General features: G+C 32.7%; 1 protein-coding gene across 1 annotated transcript in view; it reads left to right on the plus strand.

Annotated features, from left to right (window-relative positions):
- Positions 1 to 13,321, plus strand: part of LOC118741585 (homeobox protein goosecoid-like) — a 94,233-nt gene that overhangs the window by 80,188 nt on the left and 724 nt on the right. The window lies entirely within an intron of this gene.

Raw genomic sequence — 13,321 nt, forward strand, 5'->3', positions numbered from 1 at the left:
AAATAAGACGTTTCTCTGCTGCAGCAAATGTTTTTATAGGGCACTTTAAAACACGTTACCTCTCAAGGGCTAGGGATGGGGGTTCTTACAGGTCATTGTGCGTTTAGTATTCATGCTGTGAGACTAGGAATTTCAACTGATCCGTTTGCGCCAGCTGACAAGAGGGAGATGAAGTGGAATCATCTCCACACTTTTTTTAGACTGTCCAGCCTTCGCGAGGCTAAGATGGTAGCATTTTGGCTCGCACTTCTGAACAACCACTGAGCTCTCAGGGCTCGAAATTAGCCGTATTCGAAATTTCGTAATCGGCTCGCGGCGTTAACTTACCCCAGCCTAGGCTGTACTTCTTTGAGCTATGAAATAGTTGGTCACATTAGGTATAGGTATCTTTAACTTTGCGGCCTATTTTTTTTTTTATTTGCACTTCTGTTCGTCTGTGAAAGTATTTAAAGAAAACCAGTCAACTTTCAAATTGATTTAGATGAAAGCATCCACAATTTTCAACAAAATATTTGATGTAACCATTATTATTTTTCCGATGACCCTGCAAATATGAAAGGGCATGCATGAAAATAATGTATCTGGTAAAAAAATATAGCTGTCTTTACATACATATGTATGCATGTATCTATGCACTAGCATGGTTGTATGTGTAAATATTAAAATTTCATTTTATTGTATGACGCCCGCAGCGCCCATGGCTGCCATAAAGCGCTTAAAATTTCTGTTTATTTAATTTGAAAAATTGAGTTTGGATATTTTGCACCACTAAGCCAACATTTTCATAACAATGGCCGCTTACCGCTATTTCAAAACATACACGCAGATACAATGGTTCACATGCAAATTTACATACATACCTACATTGATATACATATATAAGTATGTACATTAGGGTGGTAAAAAATAAATAAAAATGCAGTCATAATTTTTATGCTCTCACCCCTTAGGATTGTTCTATACCCATATCAAAAAATATTTAGAGGTAGCTCAAAGCGCGTATTTTATATGGTGGAAAAGAACAACTTTTCGTAGAAATGGTATAGAATTCTTCAAAATCTCTGAAAAGTGGTTTTTTCCCATACAAAATACATGAAAAACTTTGAGCGCTTTGAGCGACCTCTAAATATATTTTTTGATTTCAAAATAAAGAGGGGTACAAGGATTTTTTCTCGGTATATAACAATCCTAGGTAGTGAGAGCATACATATCCCGACTTTACTTTTTCTCATGCATTTTTGGACCAGCCTAATGAACATAACACATGTACATACATACATATATGTATATGCATAGACATGATGACGGTTTAGGAGCGCTTACTTAGTACTTGTACATACATACATATCAACAATTGTGTGTGTGTGCTTTGGTGTGCTTGTTAGCCATTAGCCTGCGGTTATTAAAATTTTGCTTTAGTCATGTATTTTTTATGCAGTCACTAATACAATATATGTGTGCACATACTATAATGGAAAAGTTGAAACAATGCATTGGCAACAGCCGTAAGTGAAGGAGTGTGAAATGTAATGATAAAAAAATGCGAAAATTCTGTTGATTGGAAAAATTATGGGATTAGTGCGCGACGTCAGACTGGACCTGAAAAGCTGATCGGTTTAATATGTTATGACTGCGTCTTTTTTTGTTAGATATTTTTTCTAAATACATACATAGCTATGTATGCACATATGGCAAGAGGACAATATGTATATACGCTTTTTTTGCTTGTTTGAATAGTTAATTTTTAATGAAGCAATAACAAACACATACATATGCACATAGTATGCTCTTTTTCTATATATTCATATATGTATAAAAACCTAAATATTAACTAAGTAATTTCAAAAATCAACTAAAACTGGGTATTTAAATATTACCGATTTTAATTAGCCGCAAAATTTTATAATTAATGTTTGTGTTTGTTTCTTTTTTAGTGAAGAGCAGTATTCAATGAAAAAGCGCTATTTTAAGTGAAACTAACTGCAATACAGTATTTAATAATGTAATAAATATAATTAGCATTTTTGTGGTATTTAAAATATTTACATAGTTTAGAGGTAAAATCCGCGAAAGTTTGTTGATACAATATTGCAAATTGTTTATTTGTGGTAATTATTTAGTGTGTGACCCACCGCCGCTTATAATGTATAGAATATCATATATGCATATCTTATTACTAGATATCGGTGGTCGCTGTAATACACATTTATTTATGTACATACATATGTCGATTATGATTGAGTCCGACATTCATATTAACTAAGCCGTCCATATAACTAGAGTTTCTGGCAATGAGACAAACGAAATTTTAGAAACTATTTTTCCAGTATTTTTTTTTTTGGTGATGATTAACAACTAATTTGTTCTACTAAAATTTTATTTTTACTCAAACAATTTACCAAAACTCTGAAAAGGACGTAGAAAACTAAGAGACACCTTGGAGATTCATTTATTGTGGGTACATTAAAATTTTTACGTTGCATGTTATTATGTTTGATCAAACGTGGGAATACATGGCGTATGAGTAACAAAATTTCCGGTCAGATAAGAAATAAACCATGTAGTTTAACAATCGATTACGGGAAAGTGATTAGATTAAAAATATTTACTGTCGAATTTAAAGATAGGACATTCCGTAATTTTAATTAAACAGTATAATTTTCTGAGCAGTATAATTTTATGCTTTAGGGAATTCTATCCACCTCAAGTACTAGGTTGACTGCTCTATTAACGTTTTTTTCTGAATTTTCTAAGATGAATTGTACGTACTGCGAACACTTCGATTCCCTTACGAGATTTCAGAGGAAAATCGATAAAAAACTATAATACATAATTTGTTTTGTTAATTTTTTTTTTAACATGAATTCACAAGTAATAATACTGGGCAATAAAATTTTACGGCGGAGCCTTTAATACCCGATTACTATAGGATTTTTTCCTTAGATTAAGAATCTGTCCTTAAAACTATTCAGTTGGCTCTTATTTTCGCGATATTTGGGATCGAAATCATAAAAAAGCAATTTTAAATTTTTGGAACTATAGTAGTGGAATAATAGTGCAATGAAGAAGCTTCTGAACTGCATAAAGAGAAAATAAAATCTTGTCCTTCCCCGGTGAAAAATATGTTTGATGTTACACTCACCCCTGCCTAGTTCACGTGTTTCATAATATTTTCGGTTTAAACAACCATCTGAATTTCAGGGCAATCATCTCCCCTGACAAAGCATTTTAAGAAAAAAACACAAAATTTTCTCACCCTTTGCTTTAATTTAGAGTCGAACATGAAAAGAGAAAGGGGCAATGAAAAGGCGACATTTTTTGTTAGAAACGAAATTGCCATAACTTAAACTAATTTTTACCAATACAAAATATGGTGAACGCAAAATGAAATATTCTCGTATTTTGTCATGACATCCATACGGATTTTTTTAAAGTTGTCTTATTGTAGGTGCTAATAAACCTTTATAGGCTCCATAGATGGTGCGCCAGACTCGCGAGTCATTTGTCATACCAGAGTCATAACGGTGTATATATATATATATATATATATATATTTATTTTCACAAACACATCCAAACCGACTCGCAAGTCAGACGCACCGTGCATGCCGCCCATAAGTTTGCAAGTCTAATCGTGAAAATAAATATATGTTAATTACACCGACATAACTTTGAATGACTCAACTGTATGTAGTCGCAAAGTGAGTCCACACGTACACAGATGACTGGAGAGTCAGACGCGCACCATCTATGGCACCTTAAATAACGAAATCATAAAATATGTGCCCAGATTTGTTTATAGGTGGAATTTTTTTCTTTGAATGCGCGTATGACCACAATGTACATAATTTCAACATACTTGCCTAATTACTCCAATCCTTCAAACATTTTCGAAACATTTTTAAAATATAAATTTGTATCCTAAGAGAAACCTAGTTCAAAATTTAAGTGAATTTGATAAAAAAAAATAAGTACTCTTGAAAGCAAGGTGTTTAAACCTTACTATTGAGGAATCTAATTTTTACCTTTGGAGCTAAATGACCAATATTTCAGCTTTCATTTTGTGCTATTCAAAATCCACGTCTATGTACATATACCTTTCTACAGAAGTTAAAAATTACGTATGTATAAACAAAATCAAAAATCATTAATGAAACATATTTCAAATAACTAATCTTAAATCTACAATCCATGTATGTGTTTGTTGTAGACATGCATGTAGTATTTTTATACATTAGGGTGGTCCTTAAATGTAGGAAGCAAATTTAGATGTCAGATTTCCTAAGCCCCAACCACTGCGTTGATGCTACTATTGCCGAATGAGGGGGTGAGACTGGAAAAATCATCCATTTGATTTTAAGGACACCCTAATGTACATACATATATGTATATATTCTTGCCACTTTTGAAATTAAAATGGCTCGAAGGCACATTAGTGTACGCAAAAACACCTGCATTAAAAGTTATTTATCCTATATATTTGTTCTTGTAGGCGCATCGTAGATACTATTGCATAGAAAATATTTGCATTTTTAATCTCATCCAACAGGCAGCTAACAAGTTAGCTTGCGGCTAATACATTGAAAATTAACATAATATGTATGCGAATACAAATGGTACATATGTAAATGTAAATACTACAATTCACATGCATCCATACAAATTATAAATGTACATGCGTACATCTTAAAAGCTAAGAGGGGTGTTGTACTCATTGTATTGTTACTACTCTTACATAAACATGTGCTTACATTTATACTAAATATCATTTCTGTATGTACAAGTATCAGCTTGTACGCATGCATGCATCGAATATTATGCATCTATTGCTACTCTAATTTTATTTGTGTGTACATATTTAGTTATGCATGTATGTATATTTATGTCGCTCTTGCACTAATTTGACAAATACGAATTGACAACTGTGACTAAGAATTTTTATATCAAATTTTGATTAGAGTAAATTATATTATTAGTCTGCAATTCGCATATAAATGTATGTACATACATACATACATGTATATTTGAACGATCTCAACACCACCATCAATGCTGCTGTGCCTTGCTTTAGCTTCTTGTCAACAGTAGATATGTTTGTACGTAGAAACATATGCACTCGCTTTGATGTCATCAAAGGTTGCCTAGGTGTTCATGGTATTTTGCCTCTTGATGAATTTCACTATACTCGCGCTCATCTTTGTATACATGTATGCATATGTTTTTATACATAGTATGATGCTGACGATTGAATATAGTGGTTGGTCAAAAATATTCGAAGGATTTGGATTTTACGGTAAACGTCACTTTAAATTAGAATTAAAAAGTTTGCGAAACCAAGCAAAAGTGATTTAATTTTTGTAAATTTCTCACACGCATACATACATATTTTACTGTTGCTACATATTTTTTAACCGACTTAAAAAAAAGGTGGAGGTTATCTATTCGTCGGAATATTTTTTTAATGTATGTTACCGTATAACTTTGGACCACGTTAACCGATTTCTATAATTCCTTTTTAAAGGAAAGGTGGTACCTCAGAGGTGGTCTCATACTTATTTGGTTTAGATCCGATCATTGGAACATGAAGAAATCAGGGGTATTCTTAAATTTTTATATGAGAATTAAAGTCGATTTTGTCTTTTGCTTAAAACTTACTTGTATTATATTGAAATGAAGAATAGCTCCTTTTGAAATGAAGAATACGCCTAACAGAACTCCAAGGCAGATCGATGAAGGTCCTTAGGCCAATGAGGCCATGTGCAGCACCATTCCTTGCGGGAATATCTAGCACTTCTTTGCCAATGACTCCGCTATTTCTTTGTAAATGAGATAAACCCAGTTCCTGGATGCCATGTTGTATTCATATATGTAGATTGTGATTGAGCGCGATATACATATTAACTAAGCCATCCACTTAACTAGACCTCATGGCTATGGGGCAACAAAAATTATATTTGGAAACTTTTTTGCAGTATTTTTTTTTTTGTAGGGATTAAAACCTAACTGGTTCAACTAAGATTTAATTTACCCTGAAAAATTTACTCAAATTCAGCAAAGAACGTAGAAAACTAAGGAACAGCAGAAGAAATGACTCCTCGGAAATTTGAAGAGTCTTCTTCATAGTGAAAGAAATTCGCACAGAAAGTACTTAACGGATTCTACCTTTTGCTCTTACTTCGCTGCGACTAATCACTTTTGAGTAATCAGAACCAACTCCTGGCCAAGGTGCTATCCTTTGACTTTATTTATTTTGCATATTTTGTATCAGCCATTTTAATCATTATTTGACATACAAAATTTTAAGCTCAAGATTTTATGGCGCTTAACACGTCTTGTAAATCCCCTATATGTGTACACCCTTACGAACACTGCAAATATTTACAGCTGTTAAATGTGCATTGCAATCTTAAAACGAAAATAATTTCACCCTACCAAAAGTAAAGGTATTCACTAGCAAACAAAAATGTCTTTAACTTAATATTTAACAGCGCAATATTTCAGCAATACAGTCTTCATATGCCCTTTTCCTCTTCGAAATGGTGTAAATGGTCGTTGGCAATCTCAATGAAACTGAGTTCGGCGAACAAAATATCGGTTTGTTGATTTCATAGCTATTTTTAAACAATATACTAGTATACATATATATTTTTCTAAAAAAAATATACTCCACTGCACTTGAATTCGTCAGCTTCAAAAATAAATACAATGTACATATTTTTGAACTGCATTTACACAGAATGTATTTATGCGCACAGCAACAATAACAACAACATAAACAAAATTGATAAAATACCAACTAGTAACCTAAGAATAACAACAGCGGTAAACATTTTTGTGTTTCACAATTAAAAGTTAGAAAAATACGGGCAACACTTTTGTTGATTTTAAATTATTTTCTTTACTCTTTCGAGGATGGGAGCCCAACTGCCTGAAGTGTTGTTATCCGGAGGTAAATAAGTAACATGCAGCTCACAGTTGGCGGTTTGGGGTTGAGTTCGCATTGATGTGCTAAGAGATAACAACGAATCAGGTGGCAAATAAGGGCCAAACTCAGCAACATTTAATTCAACAAACCGAAATGCGCACAACTACAAACAAAATAAATAACACACTTACATACACCTACATACTGATGTACAAAATGGTCAATGTGGCTGCAACCACCCACCGACTAGTGAGCGTGCTATAGCTCCACCCACACAGCAGTGAATTCGAGTACGCTGAGGAGCGTTGGGAGCGAGCAAACAAATAATAGAGGAATACTCAACTTGCGCCAATCAACAAGCACGCTTTCACATTGCTTGCCTGCATCATTTCGAAATTGTATACACTAAGAAGTGTATGTGCGTGTTTGTGTGTTAATTTGCAGTACTTAACCCTTAAGTTATTTACTCAACATTGTTTTATTTAAACAAATACAAGAAAAAAAGTGAAATGGCCTTTTTGATACAGCAAGCAAGCAGAAAAGTTAATCCAAATTTCGCCAAATGCCAATTAATTGAATGAGCAAACTCGCTCTACCTTAGAGGGCCTAGTTAAATGAGCGGAAATCAGGCGAAAAGTTAAATCCCCCTACTTTCCATTACTACTTTTAAAACTCTTGCTTTGTATATACGAGTCCATACACTGGCAGATGAAGATTTCAGCCAAGTCCCTTTTGCCATTTTCTGCAGCCCATCTTTTGCTGGTTGGTTATTGGCTTTTTTTCGTTGCGTGTTTTCCTTGCCCGTCACCCTGTTGGCCTTTTGCAGCGCCTTTGTCTTAATTAAAAGACCAATTTGCAACTTCCGCACGAACGCTTCCAGAAAACTTTCTCCAACGCGGGTGGGCGTACTAAGATGACTTGTTTCTACGTTGCGCATGGCAACACAGCAAAGATGAATGCAAAGTAAAAGTAAGAACCCCACCAGCCAAAGAAGACTGAATTACGCACAAAAAAAAAAAAAAAAAAAAAAAAAACAAAGCACAAGGCAAAAGCCAATGTAAGAAAAATTAATTACAATTATAATAAACCGCCTAATTAGGCAGGAAGCAAATGAAAGTGCGCGAAAAGAAGCTCTAAAGAAAGTTAACTGTAATTTAAATATTACAAAAGTATCGCGCCAGTGAGGGAAGCATGGAGGGAATAAATATGGGAATGGGTGTTGGTTTTGGTGTTGCTACTAACAGTCAGGCATAAAAGGTCAAGCTTAGCTGTGTATAAGCAGCAAATCCACATCAAGCAAACTTAGCAACAGCTACATAAAAGTGGAAAATTAAAATAACTTCAACAAAAGTCTCTTAGAATTGCTTCTAAAAATATTGTATAAGACGTAGTGCAGATGTACGTCAAGGATTCAAAGATAAAGCGGCAAGAATGGAAGCCAAACCAGTGATGGCGGTTCAGTAACAATAAAAAGATGTGAAAAAAATACGCACGAAAATTGAAATGTAAAAAGTATGCAAACAAATAAATACGTAAAAATCCGTGATATTCTCATAGAAATATGTATGTAAGTACTTTTTGTACGCGTTTTATTTTTACAAAGCACAAAATGCAAAACGTCACGCGGATTTCATGCATAACCGCAGAGAGCACGTGATTTTTTTCCGTTTGCTTTTTTCTTGATTTTTATGTATGTATGTTTATTTCTTTTTCTATTAGCATAAAAAGTTGCCTTATAAAAAGTTAATTTGAAAAACGGATGAAAGTGTTTTTGAAGCCTTAGAGAAACGCAAAAGAATTGTAGAGTGTAGTGGTGAAAAAAAAGCAAATAATATTCATACATGTCTGCAAAGATACAGACATAGGTATGTATTTACATACTAGCATAGAATAAATGCAAATGCATATCTATAGCATTCATATGTTACGTATACGCATCGTAAGCCGCGGTTGCTAGGACGACTAACCGTCAAAGCGCTGTGATTATATCGTCAGATTATTTATAGATATACAAACTTAGAGAAATAGTTTTTACTGCCAGTTTCAACAAACTAATGCAAGTGAAAAATGATTTTTTATTTGGATTTAATATAAAAACTGACAAAAGGGGAACAATTATTTAAATTGCTGGAAAAACCGGCGGTTATTCTGATACATATATGTATGCATGTACATTAGACTGTCCCAAAAAGTTGTTTCTTTAACGCATACTCCCTCATCTTATTGGTTTTCTCTTAAAAACTATCCGAATACAATTTTATGCAATTCGGACCACGGCACCTCTAGTAGCACACTGGTGTATAAATTGGTGTACATTTATGAATTTTGTACCGAAATTCACAAATGTACACCAAGTTATACACCAATGTGCTACTTGAGAGCTCGCGGCGACTTGCAGTCAAAGTTATTAGAATAAGCTTTGTGTGGTTCGCGTGTTTTGTAATTTACTCATTTTGCTTCTATATAAGATGATATTACTATACTACCTACGGAAATAGTATTTAGTATAATATTTAGTAAATCTGCGTTTTTAGTTTTTTTTAGCAGGTAGCCAAGATTTTTTCCAAACGACCATAAATTATAATATTTTGCCAAAGTTTACACAAAATTGGGGTATATGGGTATCAATTGAAAGAAGAATTCGAAGCAAGATCAACTATAACTTTCGTTCTCAGTTATCCTTTTGCAACATATCAAAAATTAGCTTTAAAAATATTATCCTTCAAGATTTTTAATTTTTAATGTCTTTTGAAAAATACTAATTTTATTTATATTTTATAATTATATATAAGGATATTAAAGGATAAAACTTGCAAAAGATATTTTCCATTACTTAATTTTTTCGATGGTCTTAGGAGATATCCTGTTGTCCTATTAAAAATTTAAAGATGAAGATTTACTATAAATGCGGTCAAATATTGAAACATGGACGATTAATTTATTCCAGTTATTTACTAAAACTGCAACTAAAAGTCGGCTCGGGTTACCGTTATCCTAGGCCATAAAATTTCATATACATATATGCTATTTAGGCTAAAAAGCAGAATTATGGAGGGTATTTATGTACATCAAGATTTGCTAACCAATTTTTTCCATATATTCTTGGGACAGTCTAATGTACATATGTCGAAATTTTATGCAGAATCATGTGGCGTTTTAAGTTTTTCGATCTGCAAAAAAAAACTATAACTGAAAAATAATTTTTATTTCTCAAAGAGAAAGTAACGCTCAGAAAACAAGCTTTATTTTCGATAAAAAAACTAAAAACTTATCCTGAGTTTCGCCCGAAAAAATTCACCCGAAAATTTTTCGTCCGCTCATAGTAAATACATGGAAAATAAATGTGAGAAGTGAACCGGTTCGGGGAAACTGAAACTCATGATAAGGCTGATTATTTTTGATGAAAAATATAAAACCCAAAAACAATGATTTTTTTTTATAAAAAAAAAAATTTAACTCAAATTTAATTTTTGGTAAAAAATAAAGCTCCTTATATGATTTGTATTTCTGAAAAATACAATAAAATATTAGTTTATCCTGCTTCTATTAAAAATGTTATTATTTTTATTAAAATTATTATTAAATTCATCAAAAATAATATCTTCATAATTTCATGCGGCAAGTCAATCCACCATTACACGGAATCAGTGTACGGACTTCAAAAAAATTATTAGATTTTACAATCAAAAATGGTAGAAGTTTGTAGATTTTTTTTTAAGACACAATATCAAATATTCTTAGAACAAAATGGCGAATTTATAACCGACCGTGTTACCTGAGCAGCTGGATTTTCGCCTCGGTGATTCTTAATGACAAAATTATGTATTTATTGTACATTTGTTTTAATTCTTACTGGCATTGTGTGTACAATTTTTATTTTAGTACTCCTGCTATCACTTTGCATGAATTCGCCTTGGGACAAATTGTATTTCTATATCAAACAATAAAAAATGTATTTCACGTCAATAAAATATTCAACAAAAAACCTATACATAAAACTGGCCCGAATAGCGGCATCCGTGATCGAAGGAAACTCTAAAGGCGAATTCATAAGATGATAGCGGCAGGACAAAAACAAAAAGACGACACTAACAAATTATAGGCACAATGACAATCAGAATACAACAATCATACAACAAACACATCATTTTGACAATCAGTACAATTCACCTTGAAATCAGCTGCTCTAATACCCCAACCTTATTTGAATTTGCCTTGATTCGAATCGAATGAAATAAAATTATAGCTGTTTTCACTCCTCTACAATTTGCTTTGAATTGAAAAGCAAACTTCTACTGAATGCCGTTATCTCAAAAACATGATTCAATAATTAAAGGTTTGCTCATTATTGACAGTCGAGTTTTGACACTCCCTTAACTCCCTTACAAACGCTTTGCACACACACACGAACTGACACACAGTGTCTTGCTAAGGGAGCCGATTTTGTCAAAAGGTAATGAGAAAACTGTTTTCTGAGAAAACCTTTTATTATTAAATCATGTCTCAAAAAGAAATCTCGAATCGAATTTTATTCGATCACCGGCAATGTATTAATTTAAAGGAGGCTCAAACTATTACTCAACGCTACAAAATTTTTTATTCAAATTAGATTTGAAATGGTTGAAGTTTGCACACTATTCGTTTGGCGGTCTCCCACTCAAACCTAAAATAAAAAATAAAAATAAAAAAATAATTTTTTACTAATATTTTGATCGGATAATCGGCTGATAAAAATGCTTTCTAAAGCAGACGTAGAAAACTAAAACGGAGCCCCTCTAAGAAGTAAAAGTTATAACAATTTTAATATTCGTGCTCGCGGTAAAAATGAAGATTTTGAATCTCTTCACAGACCTCAAACAGGCTCACTAACACTACGATTTGGTGGAGTTGTAGCATAATTGGCCAAATAAAATTTTAGGCGGGTACACTTGAGGAATTTTTACCCTTATCCAGTGATGTTGTGAAAAATTCAAAGATTTAATTGGGAACAAAATTGCAGCTGATCACTGCTGAAAAGGGTTGAATAGCATAAAAGGGCGTTGCAAAAAGAGGTGTTGGCCTAAATTAAGTTTCTGTGGCAAAGTTTTAGGCATAGTTGATAGCCAATAACCGAATTAGTTTGAAATAGTAGGCCGGATTCTTCAAAAATATGTGTAAAATTTAGAAAGCTTTAGATAACCGGTATTAAATTAATAAACCTGCACTTATCTAAATTTAAGTTTCAAAATTTACCGCCTCTCAAAGTCAAGGGGTGGCTTATATATATCCATACCAATTAGCTATGAACTTACATATATAATGAACGCATATGCCTTTGCAGGAAAGATACTTTGGATATCGTCTATCGGGCATCTGCCCAAGGACAATAGATTCTTTAATTCATTTGGGTTTAAGATATTCTCTAGTATATTTGACGTTCAGTGCGATGCAATTGAATATCCTTTTCCACAGAATATTCTCCGTGTAAGTCCGATTTTAAAATTTTATGCAAATTTAACAAATATGAAAAATAATATATGTGCTATTCTGCAAGTTTCAAGTTCTTACAGAATACCGTTAATTTTTTGTATTTTCTTTAGTTAACGGTGCTGCCCATTTTCTTCCATATAAGAATTTTGTCGAACACACTTTGTATAAAAAATCGTAAATGGACTACAAAACTGCATATTCGAAATTTTTCTAAAAATATTATTAACTTATTCACTGCAGGTCATTAGGACAGCGCACCAATTTGGGACTTTCTTTTTCTTTTTTAAATTTGCAGAAAATTTTTAAATCGGATTTACACTAGAATATGCTATAAAAAATTAATGAATATTAAATAAGCAAAAGAAAAATAGTAAATATTAAGGATCAAAGGGATATTACTCGGCTCAATCTGCTTCATAAAATTATAAGATGGCGTTAACCTAAACTACATTGCCAGAGCTCATGGTGTTGAATTCCAGATCCAATAAATCGCGCGACTCTTTGAATATACTTTTTTCTGCAATTCATCTTCTGATTTTTGTGTGTACTTGCATAAACAAGAGGCAGCATTAAAAAAAAAAAAATTAAGAAATTGCTTCTCCTCATTATTGCTTGTATATTTTTCAACTTTATTGTTTACTTTATCCACTTGCCGTATTGCCATGGGAATAATGTTTTTTTGCTACCATTCGAATAAAGACATTACTTTGCCGCGAGAAGACATACAATTTCAAAAGTTGCTTTAAGTATTCAGGTTATCGTAAGCAAATTAAAAACTTAGGAAGCGAATTTTACCTTATATACTTATGTACATGCATACATATGCACATATTTATATGTATATTTTGTGTTTAGTTACCAGAACGTGAAAAATCCTAATATTTGCGTTTTCTCGTTTTTTGTCGTTTTAGGTTTGGTTTAAGAATCG

Source organism: Rhagoletis pomonella, unplaced genomic scaffold (genome assembly GCF_013731165.1).
Source record: "Rhagoletis pomonella isolate Grant_MI unplaced genomic scaffold, Rhpom_1.0 Rhpom_scaffold_00006, whole genome shotgun sequence".
NCBI lineage: Eukaryota > Metazoa > Arthropoda > Insecta > Diptera > Tephritidae > Rhagoletis > Rhagoletis pomonella.